This window comes from Myotis davidii, unplaced genomic scaffold (assembly GCF_000327345.1).
Source record: "Myotis davidii unplaced genomic scaffold, ASM32734v1 scaffold299, whole genome shotgun sequence".
Classification (NCBI taxonomy): Eukaryota; Metazoa; Chordata; class Mammalia; order Chiroptera; family Vespertilionidae; genus Myotis; species Myotis davidii.
Window position 1 is genome coordinate 6,052,835 of NW_006293088.1, and position 18,967 is coordinate 6,071,801.

Below are 18,967 nucleotides of genomic sequence, written 5' to 3' on the forward strand. Positions count from 1 at the left end.
AGTTACAGGGGCCGGGGTCTGCCAGGTACTGGGGACAGAGTGGGTAAGACAGCCCTGGGTCGCGTGGAGTTCCGGTTGGGCAGGCAGACAATAAGCAAACCCACAAAAGACCAAGGAAGCCATTAGTGCAGAATGGACATGGGATGAGGTGGTGGGAGGTGACCGGGCAGGTGACCGCTGGAATTGATGGGAAGGCAGTGGACAGCCACCTGAAGGGCACGTGGAAGACTATTCCCCAAAGAGAGCGCAGCCGGCCCGGAGGCCCTGCGGTGGGCTGCGCTCGGGGTGTGTGTTGAGCAGAAGGAAGGTTCCAGTGCCCGGGTGTGGACAGGGTGGGGGCCGGGGTACACGGGGCTTCGGTGCGCTCGGGGATTTGGGATTTTACTCTTTGGGTGACGGAAAGCTGCCGGAGGGAGGGACAGTGATCTGATTTTCGTTTTTAAAAGATGGCTGGGCCGGAGGTTGGCAAGGGGAGAACCAGGAGGCCAGAGGGGAGGCTGCCGTGGCCACTGGAGTGGGAGACGGTGACTGAGACGCGGAGGCGGAAATGGAGAGCAGGGCAGAGTCCGCACGTTCGGAGGGAGAGGTCCCAGGGCCTGCCGTGGGCCGGAAAGACCCCAGGGTGACGCCAGCCTCCCAGGCCTGACAGTGCCGAGGGACCCGTGGCTTTCAGAGACTCGTGGTTTAGAGGGAGACGCACCGTCCTGGCCGCTGAGAAAGCTGGTTTGAGTGGGGTCGTCGTCTCTCGGCCAGCACCACGCGGAGGGAAGCCAGAGGCCTGCCTGCCTCCAGCGCCGTTTCCAGCAGCGATTTCCAAGCTCACTGTCCCCTCGGCCCTGAGACCCTGCCCCGAAGCTGTTTTGTGCCTTCACTCCAGGGGTTCTGTGCGGGGCCTGAGGCTGGGCAGAGCCCACTGATGGCGAATCTTTTGAGCTCGGCGTGTCAGCGTTTTGAAAAACCCTAACTTAACTCTGGGGCCGTGTCACATATAGAAATTTTTTGATCTTTGCAACCATAGTAAAACAAAGACTTGTATTTTTGATATTTATTTTATATATTTAAATGCCATTTAACAAAGAAAAATCAACAACAAAATGAGTTCGTGTGTCACCTCTGACACACGTGTCATAGATTCGCCATCACTGGCCTTGACGCTCATACGGTTCCTCTCACTGTGGCTTCAGGTGTGACCTGTGTTCTCACGGGCTGAGCTCCTGCGGGTCTTTCTCCCGTGTGCCAGGACGCAGAGCCGAGCCGTGAGCTTGTCTAAGGCCTCCTCATCCCCACGGGGCCAGCGGGGCCTCCAGTCTCAGCTCGTGGGCTGAGATCCTCGCAGTCTTTCCACGTGGAAACTCTTTGCGCAGTTCACGGTTTGAACTGCCATCGGCGTCCCATCAGAAATGACCTGGCCGCTGTCCCTTCTTCCAGGGTCTCTGATGGGAGGCTCCACTCTCCTGGGTCCTGGTGTCATGGGCGTGGGCCAGGACGGGGCAGGCCATCCCAGGAGCCATGCTGTGACAGTGAAGTGGTCTCCAGCCCCCCTGGGCAGGCATGGCACAGCCCAAACAGCAAGCCAGAGGCCTGGCTGGAGTGAGCAGGAAGCTGTCAGCCAGCTGCGGGGGCCCCAGCGCGTACTGGCCCATGCTGGCAACAGATTCCCAGCCATATGGGCCCGGTCAGCCCTCCAGGACAGCTCTGGAGGCCTGACCTCCAGGGGGAGTGACAGAAGGGAGCAGGCTGGCGGCGTCTCGCGGGGGGTGACAGGGATGTGCTAAGCATGCAGTTGGTACCGCCGCCTGGCTCCAAGGGGGTGTCGGCCATTCTTCCTGGGTGTGTCTGCTGGCATCAAAACACTGGGCAGAGCCCCAGGGGAGGGTGTGCCTGGGTGAGCAGGAGCGTGTGTCTGTGCGTGCGTGGGAGGCCCTTCTGCTTGCTGCCTCCGTGGCCTGCACTAGATCCGCGGCCTTCACTCATAACTGGACTGGACAGTTCCAACTCCATCCTCCGGGCCTTTGATCTGATGTGGAGCTGGCGCTCCAGAGCACACAGCCGGGGGCAGGGAGGGGCGGGGGCAGAGGGGCAGGATCAGGAGAGCGAGGTGCTGGCTAAGGGGAATGGGGGCCTCTGCCACCCCCAGGTGATGATGTGTTGGGGATAAGTGAGCTGCAAGGTCGCAGCCCCTCTGGGGTGGAGGGAGACCTGATGGGGAGATGGTTTGGGAAGAGTAACTCATCCTCCTGGTTTCTAAACTGTGAGAATTCTGCCTGATGTTACCGACCTCCCCGCCCGGGGCCTCCTGCCTCAGTGTCTCCCTCGTGCCTCTGCCTTCTCAGCAGAGTCTGGAAGCCCCTGGGTTCCACCAGGCACAGGCCCAAAGGGACAGGAGTTGGGAGGGGCCGGCAGCACCTGCCCGGCGGAAGCCACCCAGGGGCCTCTTCTCATTTGGTGACAGCGGCCCATGGCTTTGGGAGGTTAACGTCTTGTGGATGAGGGGAGAGGTCTGTCTGTCGTCCATCCCCATGGCCTGGAGCCTCCCCCGGGGACTTGCTGGCATTTGAGAGGTTTTCACACGAGAGGAGCCCCGTGGCTGTGAGTGCGTCGTCTTCCCCTACAGACATTCAGGCCAAGCTCATTCCACCTTCTCCCAGCTGTCCTGAATCCACCCAGGCATAGAGCACCTGTTCCAGGCGCAAGTCCTTCAGCCCAGAGGAGGCCACCCTGAGGCATGACTCCATCAGGGGGGACTTTCAGCCCCACCTTCAACAGGACCGTGGGTGGCCACCCACTGGGGCCACCCATGCTGGTCGCTGCCTGCGCTAGGGGAAATGAGCCCTTCCGCTCCCTGAGTTTCCTCTCTGGTTCGGGGTCTCGGTCCTTCAGGAGCAGGAGCCCTTTCTGACCCCGAGCCTTCTCCCGGAGGCCTGGGGTTGGGGCCCCTGTGACCAGAGCGGGCGAGAGGAAGATGTAATTAATCGCTAGTTCCTTCTCCAGAAATGCTAATCGGGAAAAGCAATTAAAAGCAACTTTTTTCCCTTAGTAATCTGTTAAGAGCTGGTAATGAAGTTTAGGGCCGTTGTGACTCAATGTTTCAGCTTCACCGACTCAAGTCAAAACAATGCAAGCCCAGGAGTTTGCAGGCAGCTGCCTGGGCCCGGCAACAGCGGGGAGTCCCGGCGTTCCCCCGGCTCACAGCTCACCGTCGTCCCCCCTCATGCTGCTTTCCGCCAGAGAGGGCAGCACTCCCAGCTGGTAGGGGAGGGTCTGCATGGCACAGAGATGGGTCCCCCAGGCCATCTCTCAGGAGACCCACAGCTCGGAAGTGCATCTGAGGGGACCTGCTAGGTAGGCCTGGAGTGGGAGGATCACCCAGTGTGGGCGCAGAACTGGGGGAGGGTGGGATCTATAGGGCCAGCGGGGAGGAGACGGGTTCCTGGGGAGCCCACTGGGCCGGGCTGGGGCCCAGACACTTGGGGCTCAGAGCCAGAAGAAGTGGTAGCTCAAATCCTGAGCTCTGACCTCTGGTCATTCATCTTTTTGTTTCCGCTCATTCATGGAGCATCATCGAAAGGTGCTGAGAACTAGACCTGTCTGCAGCAGGGAACGGGCAGTTTGCATCTGAGCGGAGGGAGGCCAGTGGGGGATGAGATCAAGACATAACATCCATGTTCGACGGCGCCGTGTGTCCAGGAGGAAACTAAAGCAGTTTGGAGAGCAGACCAGGGGAGTGGAGCGGCAGGGGGAGTGGGTGGGTGGTTTGCAATTGTAGGTGTGGCGTCTGGGGAAGGCGGCCCTGAGATGGCGACATTTGGGGAAGGACAGAAGGAGGTAAGGGAGTGAGCACCCTGGTGATACCCTGGAGGGTTGGAGGGCAGCAAGGATGGGGGGCAAGTGAGTGGGGGAGATGCCCTGTGAGGCCAAGGGGGTCCCGGTGGGGGCCCCCCCAGATGCTGAAGGCCTCGTAGCCATTTTGAGAACCAAGGCTTTTACCCCGACTGATATAAGAGGCTTTTGAAGAGTTCTGAGGGACATGATCTGATTAAGCACAAGCTCATCATTAAAAAGCAAGACCCAACTGTTGCCAACTCCTCCCCGGACGGTCCCATTTGTGCCCGAATCCAGGTCCCTCTGCACCCCCTCCCCCTCCCGTGTGCTCTCGAGCAGGCGGGAGGGGTGCTGAGTGTTTGGTTGGAAGTTGCCCTGCCTCAGCCTCCGCCTGCTCCCCCGGTCCCCCCTCAGGGAGCCGTTCAGAAACAGGGTCTTGTCCCTTTAAGCAGCCCCCCGCCCGCTTCCCTGGCCTGCTTTATCTGAAGTCCAAGCGCATGTTGTTCCAGGACCGATCCGCTTTAGCTAATTAATAATCTGACAGGAGCCACCCAGGGGATTAGCGGCTGAGCTCAGCTCCACCAAGCCCCAGCAAATGAGCCCTGTACTCCTTGGGGATGTGGAGGTGACTTTGGGGGTGCAGGGAGAGGGGACCCCCTAGGTGGGCCATGGCGTTAGACAGTGCAGAAGTGACCCGTGAGGGGAGAGGGCAGTGGGGGGACAGTTCTGACCAGGGCCTCTTGTCAGGAGACGGCTGTTCGGAGGGGCCGGGACTTCGTCCTCCCTCACTGCCCCTCCCAGCCCCGCTCACCCACCAGAAACCCTCCTCACCAGCCAGGCAGCACCTGTTGAGCCGCGGGATTGGGCTGCCGGATCTAGGAAATAAAAATACAGGACCTGCGGTGCAATGAGAATTTCAGATAAAACGCAAAAAATTGTTCATGTATGTTCCATGAAGCATTTGGACAAACTTACACTAAAAAGAGTATGTTCAGTTTGTCTGAAATTCCGATGTCCCCGATTCTCTTGCCATTTCTGAGGCCCCTGAGCAAGGAGGGCCAGAGGCTGCGGGCTCCCTCCCGGGAACAGCCTGGGGGTCCCCTGGGAAGAGGCGGCACCCTCACGGAGCTGCTTGGAGCCTTGGCAAGCGGGCCGAGGCTGGGGCACGGTGACCTCCCTTGGCACGGGCCGGAAAGGAGCAAGGACCAGCCGCTTGCCAGTCTCCAGCCTATATTTGGGCCCCAGTGGCCCTTGGGTGAGGAGAGTCCGAGCCTCCTCCCAAGGGTCTGTGGCCAGGGCCACCTCCCGCAGGTGAGGCTGGTGTCTGGGAGCAGCCAGGGGCCCTCCTGAGGGGACAGCTGGAAGTTCCTGGGGACATTTGGGTTAGGTGGTCATCCGCTGTGTGGGAGGGGCCGGCCAGGTCAGCACAAGGTCACAGCCGGCCTGCTGTGCGGGGCCTCCTTCCTGCTTTAAGGCCTCTGGGCACTGAACAGAAATACCTGTCTGCTGACCTCCCTGAGGCCTCCGGTATCCCGCGCCAGCTCTCAGGGAGGGTGTGCCGTGCAGCGGGAATGACAGGGCTACCCGAATGTCATTCCGTGGACCAGGGGCCTGGTCTGTATGGGAAAACTTGGAGGGGTTCTTCCGGCTCCCTCTCATGACCCTGCTCACCCTCGCTCTGTTCCCAGTGGTCAGGGAGCTCGGGGCACCGAGAGGGGCCTGTGCCAGCTGGTGCTGGTCCAGCCTCCTGCAGCCAAGGGGCCTGATGCCAGGCGGGCACTGCCCCCGAGGTGGGAGCGCTGGCTCCCGCTCCGTTCTCCAGGAGTTAACAGCATCCTGTGCCTGGGGAGGCCTCTTCTCCCCCAGCCCCGGCTGCCCCCCTCCCAGCCTTTCCCGGCAGAGCCAGCTGGGGCGTCTTGTGGTGGAGCAGAGGGGGGCTGGGGGTGCCGAGCTGGTGGGAACCTCTTCCGCTTCCCGAGCTCTCAGCCTCTTCCCCAGTGTGCCCGGCGGTTTGGCCCTGTTTCGCGAGCCGTCTGCTGCCCCTGACCGACATCGTTAGCGTGGGTATTTATATTTCATTAACGACATTAAGCCCAAATGGCATTAAAAGCAAAGCTGGTGATAAATAGCTTATTAATAAACAGGGAGTGCTCAGTGCTGCCTGGCCTCTCCCAGCCCCGGCGTTAACCCTTACTGCCCTAGATAAATATGCTTCACCCCAAAGACCGCCCCCCCTCAAGAGGGGGCAGGAAGAGCCAGTCACGTGTCCCCCAGCTCCTGGCTGCTCTGAGGTCAGTGCCTTTGGGATCCCGTGGGGGCCAGTGCTGGGTCACTCGGGCTCCAAAACCTGGCCAGATGTCTCACGGCTTCTGATCAAATCTTCACACCCTCTCCTTCACTACTTTTGATTCCGGGGCATAAAGAATTCAAGAAATGTGGCTTTTTAAAAAAGCTGTAAGCGCTCAGATCTTCCCCATTCCTTTGTAGTTCTGTCTGAAAGGAGGTTCATAGAATATCTGGAATCAAAAAGAGCGATGCGCATGAAAATAACCGCAGCCGCAGCTACTCCCGCCGCCGTCCGCGGAGCGCTGTGAGCGGGCCTTCTGCGGATCACTCCGTGCGTGCGTAGCCGCTCTCCGTGCTCCCGGCGACCTCAGGGGTCCTCCAGCTTGGACCATCTTTTTAGTGGGAACAGTGAGGCAGACCCACCCACATCACACAGGTGCTGGGGGGTGGTAGGGGGCAGCCAGGCCTTGGTTGGTTGGGGTTGTAAGTTAGAGTTTCTTGGATGTAGAGCCATCTCTTAACACTTTCAAGGAATGCAGGTCGATTCAGCTCTGGGCCCCCCACCCCAGCCCCCTCCCTGAATTGTCTGAAGCCAAGAAGAGAAAGTGCAGCCTTGTCTAGACTCTATTTCCAGTCGACACCCCCCCCACCCCCACCCCCGTCCTTTTGGGGCTGTCTGGGCCTGGGCCTGGCTGAGGGGCACAAGGGGCTCCCGTGGGGTTTGGCAATGTAGAAGGGAGAGCTGGAGGGGGGTGTAGGGTGAAGATGCTGCGCGGTTCCACGGGGAGGATGGGGGTGGAGGGCGCGTCGCTGGGACCATCTGGTTGTGTCTGGTGAGCACTTGGGGAAGGCAGAGAGCTAATTAATTAGCAGGACTCCCGCTGCTCTGCCAGGAGCCTGGACACCTCTCAGCCCATCCCCAGCTGGGGAGGAAGTCGGGAAAGCGGCCGCGGGGCTCCTTGTCCAGGAGGAATTCCACTTCTCACCCCGATGGGTGGGAGGCCTGACTACCCCACCGAGCACAGTAGGCAGGCGGGAGCCAGCAAGGGGGCCCACCGGACCTAACCCTGACCTCGGGACTGCCTCGCGGGTGGGATTCACGCCAGCTTCTGCAGGAAGGCGGTCCAGTGTGCTGTGGCCCTGCAGGCCTTGGCCGTCACCTGGCACAGTGGGTGGCTGGGAGTGGAGTCATGCCTATCAACCGCATTACACTCCGGGCGCACAAGGCACGGGCATGAAGCCAGTGACCAGAGAGCCCAGTGCAGGAGCACCGGGGAAGGGGCCGGCCCGGCCTGCCCTGCCGAGGGCTGGTGGCCAGACGGGGGAACTCACGGGGAGGAAGGTCCACCGGAGAGGAAGACTGTGGGCCCAGGCCGCCAGGAGTGCAGTCAGGCCGACCGCTTAGTAGCTGCGTGGCTGCCACTTCACCACGCTCACCTCTGCGTCCTCCTTGGGGAAACCTGGGCAGGGATGCGGTCTGCAAAGTGCGTGTGACAGGGCCCGGGGCCCTGAGGTTCTGAATGAGGGGGAGCGGCTGCCTTCTTGCTGTTGGACCCGCACCTAATCCAACACCAACGTGGTTGCTATGTCCTGTTTGAGAAATGGGCGCAGGCGCAGTGTGCACGGCAGCTCAGCCGGCCGCTCCCCGAGGGGTAGTTAGAGCAGCAGATGGGATGGGACAGTCCATTCAGGGGGGTTTCTGGCGCTGATCCCCCTGTACTAGGCTTGGGAGAGGCGGGGGGGGGCAGAGGAGAGCCTTTGGAAGGGGAGCACAGTGCACCCCGCTCTCAGTGAGTGCTGGTCCGGAGGGGGAGCCAGGTGTGGGTGGGTGTCACTGGTTGCTGGTGGCCGCAGGGACCCGAGGGGGAGTAGAAGGATGGGACCTTCAGTGTGGGGGTTCCCCCCCGCCGCTGCCTGTGATGTTCGCTATGGTGAGGCAGGGTCTGCCTGGCCCTCCCTTGGTTGTAAGCCCCCCTCACATCCCCTCAGGCTGCAAAGGCGGGGACCAGTGGCAGCCTCTGCTCACTGACCCGACCCGCCTGAGGTGTGTCCTGTTCCTGGGCCCTTCCCCAGACATCTGGACAGATGCCTGTCTTCTGCCATCGGGACCTGCCGCTGCAGACCACAGATGGAGGCGTGGCTTCTGCCGTGGGCTGGCGCATGCTGGTCCGGCCCTCAGCAGAATCCCCCGGCCGTGGGATTGGGTTGGCCCACGGGTTGTGTCTGCTGAGAGGCTGAGCATCCCCCCACTGCACATCCCCACTTCCCAAGGACACTGTCCCCTTTCCTTCCCAGCTCCACCCTTAGTTAAAGTCGGGGGTCCCTGTGTGCTCCACGGGCCAGCGGGTGGGCTCGGAAGGGGGTGATGGAGTGGCCAATGCCACCTGGAGTGAGGGGTGTGGGTGCTACCCTTGGAGGGTTGGCACGGAGGCCCGGGAGGCTGCACCGCAGGCCACTGCCACTCTCCTCAAGAGAGAACACCTGGAGAGAAGCGTGGCGACCTCTGCTTTGCTCAGAGGACCTCAGAGCCACCAGCTCCATGTGGGCCCAGGAGCAGGGCCTGGGTCACCGCCTGAGACAGCTCTACGAGTGGGAGGGGTGCTGTGCGGGCCGATTGGTCAGCAGCCAAGGAGCTGGTTGGCTTCACTGATTTGCAGATTTTCAATGGACCAGAGGCCACTCGGGACCCAAAGCTCTCTGCGCTCCTCGCTCCCTCACCTCCAGGGCTGGTAGGAATAGCTCACCTTCCCCTCAGTCCCGTGGTGCCCTGACCCCTGACCCCCGGCCCGGGCTGGGATGTGTTCCGTGGGCTGGGACATCGGAAGGCCCTCGGGGAAGGACCCAGGACAACGACTGGCCCTCGGTTGGGTGTGAAATGCTATCATGACTGCATGCCTGCCCCAGGCTGGGCAGTGCCCCCCGTCAGTGGGCACTCCCGGTGCCTGCCACAGGAAGGAGTCACCTTCACCCGAGACCCCAGGACTTGGGAAGAGGGAAGGGACCACATGCGTCCTCCCTCCTCGGGGAGCCTTTCCCTGCTTTCATTTTCTTTCGGCCACTATTTTCTCTTGGGGTCTAATTAAAGACTCAGAGCTGTTTACAGCCTGTGGTTGGCTTTTTATTTGGGTCCTTGGCAATTACCTCCTGCCCTGAAATAAGTTTCGATGGAACAGGGTTGATTTTTCTTTTGGGGAAAGTTCTTAGCTTCAATTTCGCTGTGTGCGTGTGTGCGTGTGTGCGTGTGCATGTGCGTGTGCGTGTGTGTGTGCGTGTGTGTGTGTTGGTGTAATGAGGCCTTTCTTCCCTCCCTTTTTCCAAATCCTGCCCCCTATTCCTCCCTCGCACTGTCCCCACCTCAAGTGTCCTGTGGCCAAGGGAGAGCCCGGACGCAGGAACAGCCCGTCCTCAGCCTCACCCTGCCCAGCGGCGGCTCTGTGACAGCAGGCAGGTCATTGGCTGACGCTGTCCCCGGTGTCTTCACCTGTGCATGGGGCCAGCGGGCTGGGCATGCCACAGGCCTCCCCGCTGCACCTCTGGCCACAGCAGCGCAGGGCATCCTGGCGGAAAGGAAGCTGCCACTCACAGGAACGGGCCTCGCTTTCCCCTCTCGGTCAGCACACCTGCATTGGAACATAATCGTGGTCCCCAAGCTCTGTCCAGCTTTAGCCCTCCAGTTCTCGGCCACCCTGAGAGCAGGTGTGATCACCCCACTCTGTGGACGAGGCTCCCTGCAGCCAGAGATCATGGCTTTTCTGGTGTCACTGGGATTATAGGGCACAGAGCCTTGGGATTCGAACTCAAGTCTTCTGATCTTCCAAAACCCCACCCAGGACCAGCTACGTAATGTGTGGGCCGAGTGCAAAACGAAAACGCGTTTTTAAAATGACGAAGGATTTCATGACAGTGACCGGAGGACACGGAACCAAGTGTGTGCCCTTCTGGGCATCGGGCCCTGCGTGACTTTGTGGGTGGCCCACATAGGGAGCTGGCCTGCCCTTGAGCCCCCTTCTCCTGCTCGCCTCTGTCCCCACCCGTGTGCTGAGGGCCCGGGGAGGTAAACAGGCCACCTGTGCTGCTGCGGCTCTCTCCTGCCCACGGAGGGGCTCGGGTGCTCCTGATTCTTGGTCAGACCTGCTTACCCCACCTTATACCGAAGTGGGAGGGCTTTCCGGGGCTCCCTGCGCCTCTTAAGGTCCCCTAGGCCTCTTTAAGGCTGCCTGAGACGTAGGTCAGTCAGAGGTGAGGGTCTGGTAAGAACTTTGTTTCCTTGGGGCAGCGGGTGACGGTTTTGGGGGACTGATCCCCCCCCCAGTCCCATTCAGGAGCCAGAGCATGCAAGGACCTGCCAAAATAGCCATGCAAGCTGGGCTGAGCACCGTGCTCGGGGTCGGGGGTCGGGGGTCAGGCGGCTGCTCCTTGGGCCAATCTGGAAGCGTCCTAGCTGCCTGCTGGGGACTTGAAATAGCCGTGGAATCTCGGGGGGTTCACGATGGGCTGATGGAGCACATGATCGGGCGTGCGTCCAGGTGTACCCTGGTATGTGTCTGCGTCCCCGTGAGGACATGGCTGTGTGCGGCAGCTACTGAAATAAAAGCCGTCGGGATGAACGGCTCTCCCTGGCCTCCCCGGACAGACCAGCCTTTGCCTGCCCACCTGGGACCGTGTTCCCTCGTCAGTCCCTGCCTGCCGGGAGCCCTTTCTCTCTCTTGCCAGGAAGTCTGGGTACCAGAGTCCTGGCTCCAGGGTCCCTCCCTGGCTCTCCCTCTTCCACCTTCTTCCTGGGAAACCTTCTAGACTCTGTACCTTGGACCAGTCTCAGGATGAAATGTGTCCTAAAAAGCCACCACAGCTGCTTTCACAAAGGGGGAGCCACTTCATCTAAAGTCGGGGGACAGGGAAAGGGTGGGAACCCCAAAGGCGCAGGGTCGGCAGCGCTCTGACTGTGGGAGGGGGAGCGGGCCCGGGTTCCCAAGGACTGATGAGATGGCACGCCGAGTGTATTAAATTTTGCAGACATTTTAACAGCAATATGCTAGATAGTTGGGTGTCCCCTGAGGCGGCTGGATTTTTTATATCCTTCACAGAAGGTCGGAACCCTCTCTGCCTGCCTCCCCCTCCACCCCATGCTCTTCTCTCTCTCTCTCTCTCTCTCTCTCTCTCTCGTTCTCACTCTCGCTCTCGCTCTCGCTCACCCTCCCTTTCTTCAATTTTCCTGGCTTCTTGCTCTCTGCTCATAGAAAACCTGAATGGCACCTCTGGTCCCTGCCTGGCAGAGGGCATTTGGTCCCTCTGACCCTCCCATCGGGAGATCAGGGGTCCCCAGGGCAAGGGATGGGTACAAGTGGGGGACTCGAGATCTTTTTTCTCCCCTTTCCCCTCCCTCCCCCATTTTAGACCTACGCCCTCCCTCATTTTCACAGAAAAAAAAAGAAAGGGCAGGAAAAGAATCCATCTGGCACATGAATAATTGAAATGGCTCAACTCTGTTCCTGTTGCTGCTGTTTGTTCTCGGCTCCCCTGGCCCCCCGCCCGCCCCCCGAGAACGGGCCTCCGAGTGGAGGATTGTGGGCACCCTCACGAGGTCCTTGGCCCTTTCTCCCTGCGAACCCAGAGGTCTGAGTGTGGCCCTCGGGGGACATAGTGGGTTTCCTTCTCGCCGTTCATGCCGATGGCCAGCCTCTGGCTAGAGTCTCCCCAAATATCACTCAAACTAGAATGGTTTCTTCGGTTCTTGGGCCTCAAGGGACAGCTTCCCCTGACCCTGATTTCCCGAGGGTGCCCGGGCATCCTCTGGTTCATGCCCTCACTCCTCCTTCCCCCAGCCTCTGCCCCTCTGCCCTCAGCTCCAGGGGCTCGGGGACTCCTATTTGGGGAACATGGGCCTTCCCAATACTCAATGTGCTCGTTTAGCACTATCCAGGGGGGCTGCTGCCAGCCCCCCGGTCCCAGCCCCCCAGCCCAGGCGCCTCCCCAGGCACTTGCCTAGAGGTCCCCGTCGGCCACCCACCCTCTTTCTCTCCTGCCCCTCATCTTCCCCAGCCGAGGGCTCTCACGTCCTTCACTCCTGTGCAGCTCAGCCTTTTTGCTGGAACCATGAAAGCCCGAGATTTTAAACTTTTTTTCCGCCTCGACAAACTGGAAGGAAACAGGGGCAGGAGGCTGGGGCAAGGGCAGGGGTGGGGAAGATAATGCATTCAGGCCTGGCTGGGGTGGGCTGCCTGCTCACTTCCCGGAGCCCCGGCCAGCTGCACACCGAGCCCCTGTGTCCGGGCCGAGAATTCACCACCTCTTTAAAGCCATTTAGAGGAAAAACAAAAGAACTTTAGTGCATTAATTCTAGATGAAGATGGGTCTCCAGATGACAGGCTGATCCACATTATTCCCCACAAGACAACGTCCCCTCTCCCCTCCGCCCCCTCCCGCCTTCCCAGCCCCTCTGCCCAGCCCCACGGTTTGTGGAAAGCTGACCCGGGGTTGCTATGAGCACAGTCGTGTGCTCGATGTTAGAAAAGTCAATATTTTTGTTTGTCTTTTTGGGGACATTGGGTTTGTGTCACGCGTGAGGGATTGACGTGCCGCTGTGGGTCCTGCGGTTGTAAAGTGCTGTGAGCAAGTGTGTGTATCAGAACCGCCGTGGGGCGGGGACACCTGTCACTTCGGAGTGGTCCCGCTCCCCGGAGCTTTCTGGGGGAGGCATGTGAGGGCTCAAAAAGACCCCCCCACCAGGAAGACCACACTGTGAGAGCACCAAACACATTCTAGCTCTTTCCCGGGTGTGTAAAAAAAACTGCCCACTGAGCAAAAAATAGTTCAGATAAAATTCAAATCAGGGTTCGTTAATCTATGTCGTTTGTAAAGACTCCTACACATGTTATAAAAGCTTCAAAATGTCTGGCATTCCAGGGCCTGGTGCGACGAATAATTAGATATTTACATCCAATAAAACTGGTTTGATGGGGAAATCGTTTCCCTCCACGTAGATTCTCGGTTGAGGATGAGTTTCGGTGGTTGGGGTTGTTTCTCTCCTGACAATAAAACCAGGGGTTTGGCACCAACAGATGTTTTTCCCTTCTACGTCTATTCTCCTGCCCCCGTGGGCGCTGCTGGCCGGGGCCTGCCAGCCAGCACGGCTCTCCTGTCCTGCCTGTTCGTCGTCGCTGGAGAAACGTGTGTTGAGCCCCTCCCTGCACCCCACGCCGACCTCTGGGCCTCAGTCCAGTCGTGGCTGTGACAAGTCCGCACCCTCCATTCTCACCCGCCTCTGGACCAGCCGCCGCGGGTCTTCTCTTTGCTCTTTCTCTGTTGGACGGGTCCCGGGAATGGGGCTCCCGCCCTCATTATCCCTTAAAGCCTGGTCTCAGTATTTCTCTGATTTCATTAAGCACCTCCTACCCCCGATTTTCAGTTTCTGTTCCCCGCCCCCCCCCCAACTTCTAGACCCTTCTTTCCCCCCTTCTCTGCTTGACCTCCCGGCCCATTGCCCTCAGGGCCTCTGCACAGTGCCTGCGGGCCGTCCTGGGGAGCCGGGCTGCCTCACTCCCCGGCTTGGGGAGACCCCCAACCCCATCCTGTTTCTCTTCCATCTGTCACACGGTGGTGAACAGATGGAGCCAGAAGGAGCCGGAGATGGCGTGCCCTCCCTCTCCCATTATACAGACGGGGAGCTGAAGCCCCAGTGGGCAGATGGGGCCCTGACTGGGATGGGGCAGCGGGGCAGGACGTGCCGCCCCTCGCCTTCGAGCTGGTTCTGGGCGTATGGGAGTCGCAAGGCCTCACTCTGCCGCTTGGCAGTAGTTCCTGTGAGACTCAGGCCGGTGGCATGGCCTCCCTGGGCCCTGCTTTGCCGTATCTGTAACCTGGAGTCGCCGAGAGGAGTCAGGGAGCCGGCGCACGACCATCACCAGCTGTGGGGGAGCAGTCGTCGGTGGGCACCCGGCTCTGAAACAGGGACATGTTGTGACACGGGACCCAGACCTTGCCCACGAAGGGTGCCACCCCCCCGGCGGGACGGCTCCTGCCCTTCCTCCCTGCTGGCTGAGTGCCACCCTTTCGGGAGGCGCCCGCCAGGATCAGAGCACCTCACGGCTTCCCAGAGGTCAGGCCCCGGCTGACCTTGGCCGGAAGGAGAAGCCGGGACGGTGGGGAGTGGGCGCGATGCGTGTGCTGGAGTCGCCCGGGTCTAACCAGGACCTGGACCCCCCAAGAGAGGGTCCAGAGAAACAGGAAGTGAGTGGCTGCCCAGGGGCTGGTGGCCCATTGTTTTGACAGAGGCCATTCAGGTCAAGGATTTGGAGTCTCCTGAAGGGCCTTGGGGAGACAATGTGGCCAGCAAGGCCGGAGACGGGCATGGGCCGCGTGGGCGAGCTGGACTCGGAAAGGTCTGGTAGGCCAACCGGGAGCAGCGCATGGAGGGAAAAGAGCCCTTGATGTGCAGCTGGGGCCGTGAACAGTGCACGTGCCATCCTCGCCCCCACCTCCCAGGCCCTTGCCCTGCTCAGACACCCACCTCCATCCTCACCAAGGGCACTGCCCTCCCGAGGGGTTTGCGGAGGACGAGGGCCGGTGGTTCAGGGGCCCGGGAGGATGTTCCCGCCGCCAAGTAGCTCACTCTGAGCAGCGCTCGCAGCTTTATCTGCACCCGGAGGGCAGGGCCGACCCCCCAGCCACACACCACGTCCCACGTGGGCATCTCCGGCGGCTGCAGGCTCAGGAGCAGTTGGGCACAGGGGATAGGGCCCAGGCCTGAAAATGGAAGCTTCCCTTCCAAAGATCTTGGGGGTCTTGTTTTCTGTTGTTCTTTCTTTCTCTCTTTTCTCCCACCTCTCCAAATTTAAAAAAAAAAGGAGAAGAAGAAAAACTCAAGAAGCTTCCTCTGACTGGCTCTCAGAGAAGCCAGTCAAACCTCCCCTTGTCGAGAACATTTTGACAGCATAAAATTGCTGCCGGAATGTGACTTTAGCGAAAAGTAAAAAAAAAAAAAAAAAAAAAAAAATCCTTCCTTCATGCATATGGAGTTTTTTGGAAAAAAAAATGGTATTTTAATGCTTTCTATTAAATTGGGACTAAAAGTGGTGTCTTAATTTGCATGCATTAGCATATTTGCATATAGATCACTGAAATGGTGGAAGAGAGAAGAGCCTTTAAATGAAAATTCTTTTAAAGACACAGGCCTGCCTCCCTCTGCCTCTCCCTCTCCCTCTGGGATTGATGCACCGTCTCTTCCTCTCACCTCCCACCCCGCCCTTTGGGTCATCGCGGTGAGTGAACAGGAGGGTCGCGGCTCAGGGCGGAGTCAAGGGGCTGGAGACAGCCGTGGCCCTTGGTCACCCCTGGCCTTGCAGCCCGCTCAGGCCTCTGGGCTCCCTGCTGTCCTGGTGGTGGCCCAGAGGAGGGGCCCATGTTCACCGCCACCAGGCAGGTGGCCTCCTGCCCTGGGTCCTCTGGCAGCCGTGCCCTTTCTCTCTCTGCTCTACAAGCTTTCAAGGGGCACCGGTCCTGCCAGCCACTGACCTGAGCTCTCGGCCACCTGGCACCAAGGAGGGGTGGGTGGGCGAGTGCTCCTTCTGTCATTTTCTCAGAGACTGGCCCCACCTTCCTCACCGGAAAGGCCCAGGTGGCCATGTTCCCTTTTACCATTCAGGCCTCTGGGTCAGATGTCACCTCCTCACAGGTAGCTGAAGCGGCCCCACCTCTCTCCTCTGTCACTGCCCCTCATGCTCCTTGCTTTACTGTCCTCTAGAACTCCTTAGTCTGTTTATGTGATTGCTGGCCTGTTCCCACCCCCCACCCCCCTCCCCCAAGGCTAAGTCCCACCAAGGCAGGGATCTGGGTCTCTTGTTCACAGCTGTCCTCCTGGGACAATGCCCGGCACATCATGGTGTTTAGTAACTATTTATTGAATGAATGAGAGGGTCCCAGGCCCCTATCAGGGCTGAGATGCCCCTGGGGTCACGGGGCCCCCAGGTGCTGAGCCCCAGCCTGCCTGAGATGCCCTCAGCCTGGCACGTGGAACAGCGGCTGGGGATTGGCTCTGCTCTCCCCCAAAGAGAACACAGCAGCCCCTCTGGTTCCGTTGGCTGGGAGGGTGGAGCCAGGCCTGGCCCTGGAGGCCAGGAGGCCAAGGTGGCCTGTGTGCAACTTCCAGCTGGAGGGGAATGGAACCAGGGATCCCCTCGTGGCAGCTCAGGGAACCCCAACCCTGCAGCCAGAGAACTCCCCCTCAGGCATCTTCTCTCTCAGGGATGTAGAGGTCCCCCCGAATTTCAGGACGAGCCAACGAGAGCCCCAGCTCTGTGTCACTAGCCTGCGCTTGCCGGCTGACCTGGCGCGGGTGGCAGAGTCCTGGAAACACCCCCTGGGTTGCACAGGGAAGTGAGTTCTGGCTGCTGAGCACTGTACCTCCTGCTTCCTCGCCCTGGTGGGCTGGGCTCTCTGAGAGGCCCCTCCAGACTGCTGGCAGCCTCTGGGCTCCACGCCCAGCCCGAGCGGGGAGGGCCCAGCAGGGTGAGGGGGACGCCCAGGCTGGGAGCAAGGCTGTGCCTCCACCGCTAATGAAAATCGGAAACCAATTGAGCAGGACAAGGTGCCCAGCCAGCAGGTTGTGGGAACGAGGGGCCTAATGGATGTGGCTCGGGGGGGAGCGGATGCCTCATTGATCGCCCAGTGGCTATATTTATCCACCGTGGGTCTGTGGCCCCAGCAGCTGGATGGTGCAGGGATAAATAAATGGCCACTGAAATATTCATGAGCTGCACATGCACATCCGTGGTCAGGGGGACCGCCAGCGGCCCTCGCTTCCTTCCTTTGCCCCATCTCCCTGCAGAAGCCTTTCAGGAAATCCCTCCCACCTGGGCCAGGTGAAGTGCGGCCCAGCCCCACTGGGTGCTCAGCCCAGCACAGGGACCCCAAGGGGCGCCTCCCACCCTGACCATTGCTGCTGTGCTCCCGTGTTCCTGTCCCTTCCTTCGTGAGGAATTGGACATGTTGGGGCCGTGGCGGTTCGGCTGATGCTCTGTGTCCCCACTAGACCATGTCCTGGTCGAGGACAAGCTTGTGGTTCATGCTCCCTGTATTCCTGCATCGCCGGGTCCTGAGAGGGGGCATGACATGGCCACTGAAGTATTCAGTGGGAACAATCCAGAGGTGACTTTGAATATCAGCCCTGCCCTGTCTTTGAAAGTGACTTCACCCCGCTAAGACTCAGTTTCCGAATCTGCAAAATGGGATGGTTAACAGTGTTGCCGGTGCTTCCTAAGTGTGGGCCTAGGACCGCCTGTCTCTGATTCCCTGGCGGAGCGGGTGTAAAAAGCGGATTCGGGGTCCATCCAGGCCCAGAGTTAGAATCTGGAGCGAGGGCCTGCAGGCTCTCCAGGTTGCATGTGCTCCTCTGGCGATTGGCCGCTCACCGACGTTGGGAACTCCTGCTTTATCGCCTCACGGTATCTCTGTCCAGGCAGCAAATGGTGCTTTCCTCGGTGGGCACCGAGCTCTACTTTGTGTTCCCCAGAACCCGAGAAACGGGGCCAGGAGTGGGAGGAGAGAGGCGCTATTCTAAAGCCCCTATCGACCCGGGCCTTCGGGGGAAGCCATCTGGCCTGGGGGTTTCCAGAGCCCAAGCTGACCGTGGCCCAGGAGTGCCCAGTGGCCTAGAAATGCTTCCAGGGCTGCCCAGCAGTGACAGGTGTGTGGGGCCTGGGCGTGGGCACCTGGGGGCACTGCCCACTTCCCAGCAGTGCCTCCTGCAGTCTAACCACGTCTTGGGCAGCATATCGCGAGGCAGAGGCCTGGGAGAGAAGGACACAGTGGTCTCTGGGGTCCCTTCGGCTTTGAACTCTCGCAGTTTTCCCCCATTTGAGGAGGGGCGGGGTCAAGGTGCCCTGCCCCTGGGCAGGAGGGAGCGACATCGATCGTCCAGTTGCCTGACCAGAGCCAGCCTGGACAGCACATCCTTCAGCCAGATGTGCCTGCCACCTCCCCGTGGTCCGAAGCTGCTGCCTCCGGGTACCCTGGGCACTTGCGGCACACGCTGCCCACTTGGTGCAGCCCGGCCATGTGCTGTGAGCCTGTCGGTGGCACGGGGCCTGTCCCCTGGTGGACAGATGCCTGTGACTCGGCAACCATTTGACCCCATTTAACTGCGGAGAGCGAGCTTAAGCCCGCCATCTGTGGCGGGTCCTCTGAGGGCTCAGGGCACAGAAGCGGGGAGAGTCGTTTGGAACGGGCGAGGGTAGGACTTGCGTCCCCGGCGCCCAGCGAACAGGCACCAGCGTCCTTCCTTCTTGCCTGCCCACCCCCTCCCCCAGCCAAAGTTTGATCCAAACAGAAACAAACTTCGGGGACAGCCCTGGTGCTGCTGCGTGGAGCCGCCTGAGCCCACGAGTGGCAGCAGGAGCAGAGGGAGGCAGCCCGGGCGCCTGACTCCGCGGGTCCCCGGTCCCCTCCACACGCTCCCCGTCCGCACCCGCGTCTGCAGGAGCCTCTCTCGTCAGCTCAGAATGCAGCTTGGGGCCCGTGGCGGCTCAACCTTTCCCTCTCCCAGAGCCCCGGTCTAATCAACCCCTATAATTTATGCAGAAAATATGATTTATATTTAATTTCACCACACTTGCATTGTTAATTTGAGATGTAATTAACCCGTCGCCATGACAACTAATTTTGTGATGCCGTAAATTACCGCCGTCTTTTCATCAAAATTCAGTTACTTTGGCTCCTGTGTGCAATGTACTGATGCAATTAGGTTGCTAAGGGCAACTCAAAAGTGTTCAATTTCTTTTGTGCAACTGCAGTGGGGTAGAAGCTCCCTTGCGTCCTCCCAGGGTTCCGTTGGCGGCGGGGTGGGGAGTTGGGGGTATGGTGGCCT

At 60.1% G+C, this 18,967-nt stretch overlaps 1 long non-coding RNA gene across 1 annotated transcript in view; it reads left to right on the forward strand.

The window, feature by feature from the left end:
* The window catches only part of LOC107183576, a 97,557-nt gene that overhangs the window by 42,257 nt on the left and 36,333 nt on the right, over positions 1 to 18,967 (forward strand). The gene's annotated exons all lie outside the window — the stretch shown is intronic.